The sequence below is a fragment of the Procambarus clarkii genome, chromosome 54 (genome assembly GCF_040958095.1).
Source record: "Procambarus clarkii isolate CNS0578487 chromosome 54, FALCON_Pclarkii_2.0, whole genome shotgun sequence".
In the NCBI taxonomy this organism is placed as follows: domain Eukaryota; kingdom Metazoa; phylum Arthropoda; class Malacostraca; order Decapoda; family Cambaridae; genus Procambarus; species Procambarus clarkii.
In genome coordinates this window covers 8,381,612-8,384,320 of record NC_091203.1, presented here as the reverse complement: position 1 = coordinate 8,384,320, position 2,709 = coordinate 8,381,612, and positions in this window count along the sequence as shown.

The window sequence follows — 2,709 nt, the reverse complement described above, 5'->3', positions numbered from 1 at the left end:
AATGAATATATTTACGTAATATAAAACTCAATAAAAAAACGTGAAAAAAGCCACTATTATACCAAATTTGAGGTTTTAAGTTCAAATCATAAAGCGAGGTTTCGTAGTATTTAGATCCAAGAAAAGACATATGACAATGTTGTTTCCAATAAAAATGATAAAAATCAATGTGTTTTCTTTAGAATAAACTAAAATGTTCCTGATTTTCCGTTTATATTACCGATGGAAGATGTACACGTAAAACCGCACAATTCCGCCTGAAACGTCGATATATGCAATAAAAACCGAACTTCTCCCCTTTTCAATATCTTACTCAGTATTTCAACGAGAAACAAATAGATGATTGAAGATGAAGTATTCAAGTTTATTATCTAATCAATTACGTGTTTGCATCATTTTTATGGTATATTTAATGAATTAATACCAAAAAACTGAAAATTCACAAAAACGTGGAAAAACGGCAAAATATTGCCTAATTCGATGATTTTTTGTTTAAATCACATAAAGGAAAACGGGATGATAAACGTCAAAATATTGCTAAATTCGATGATATTTAGTACGAAACAAAATGCAAGAAAACTTGCTTAAAATGCAATATTATGCGAAATTCTGAGATATGAAGGCCAAATAAAAAATCGTAATACTACATGAAAAAATATCGAAATATTGGTAAAAATGAATATATTTACGTAATATCAAACTACATGAAAAACGTGAAAAAGTCACTATTATACCAAATTTGAGGATTTTAACTTCGAATCATAAGGCGAGGTTTCGTATAATTTAGATCCAAGAAAAGACATATGACAATGTTGTTTCCAATACAAATGATAAAAACAATGTGTTTTCATTAGAATGAACTAAATTGTTCCTGATTTTCCGTTTATATTACCAATGGAAGATGTACACGTAAAACCGCTCTATTCCGGCTGAAACGTCGTCATATGCAATAAAAACCGACCTACTCCCCTATTCAATATCTTACTCAGTATCATTCTCTTCAGCCTCTGCATTCCACTCTTAAGCCTCTGCATCACTCTCGTAAGCCTCTGAATCACTCTGTTGAGCCTCTGCATCACTCTCTTGATCCTCTCCATCACTCTCTTAAGCCTCTGCATCCCTTTCTTGAGCCTTTGCATCACTCTCGTGAATTCCTGCATCCCTCTCATAAGCCTCTGCATCATTTTCCTGAGCCTTTGCATCACTCTCCTAAGCCTCTGCATCCCTCTCTTGAGCCTCTGCGTCACTCTCAAGAGCCTCTGCATCCCTCTCTTGTGCCTCTGCATCCCTCACTTGAGCCTCTGCATCCGTCTGCTGAGCCCCTGCATCCCTCTCTTGAGAATCTGCATCCCTCACTTGAGCCACTGCATCCCTCTCTTGAGCCTCTGCATCCTTCTCTTGGGCCCCTGCATCCCCCTCTCTTGAGCCTCTGCATCCCTCTCTTAAGCCTCTGCATCACTCTCTTAAGCTTCTGCATCACTCTCTTAAGCCTCTGAAAAACTCTCTTGAGCCCCTGCATCACTCTCTTGAGCAACTGCATCCCTCTCTCAAGTCTCTGCATCACTCTCTTGAGCCTCTGCATCACCCTCTTAAGCCTCTGCGTTACTCTCTTGAGCCTCTGCATCCCTCTCCTGCGCCTCTGCCTCACTCTTTTAAGCCTAATGCAAGAAAACAAGAAAACTTTCTTAATGCAAGAAAACTTGCTTAAAATGCAATATTATGCGAAAATCTGAGATATGAATGCAAAATCACATATTTTGATACTACATGAAATAGTATCGAAATATTGGTAAAAATGAATATATTTACGTAAAATCAAACTACATGAAAAACATGAAAAAAGTCATTATTATTCCAAATTTGTGGATTTTAACTTCGAATCATAAAGCGAGGTTTCGTAGTATTTAGATCCAAGAAAAGACATATTACAATGTTGTTTCCAATACAAATGATAAAAATTAATGTGTTTTCATTAGAATGAACTAAAATGTTCCTGATTTTCCGTTTATATTACCGATGGAAGATGTACACGTAAAACCGCTCTAATCCGGCTGAAACGTCGATATATGCAATAAAAACCGAACTTCTCCCCTTTTCAATATCTTACTCAGTATTTCAGCGAGAAACAAATAGATGATTGAAGATGAAGTATATAAGTTTATTATCTAATCAATTACGTGTTTGCATCAATTTTATCGTATATTTAATGAATTAATAAAAAAAACTGAAAATTCACAAAAACGTGGAAAAACGGCAAAATATTGCCTAATTCGATGATATTTTGTTTAAATCACGTAAAGGAAAAGGGGATGATAAACGTCAAAATATTGCTACATTCGATGATGTTTAGTACGAAACAAAATGCAAGAAAACTTGCTTAAAATGCAATATTATGCGAAATACTGAGATTTGAAGGCCGAATCACATATCGTGAGAAAACATGAAGTAGTATCGAAATATTGGTAAAAACGAATATATTTACGTAAAATCACACCACATGAAAAACGTGAAAAAAGTCACTATTTTACCATATTTGGGGATTTTAACTTCAAATCATGGAGCGAGGTTTCGTATTATTTAGATCCAAGAAAATACATATAACAATGTTGTTTCCAATACAAATGATAAAAATCAATGTGTTTTCATTAGAATTACCTAAAATGTTCCTGATTTTCCGTTTATATTACTGACGGAAGATGTACACGTAAA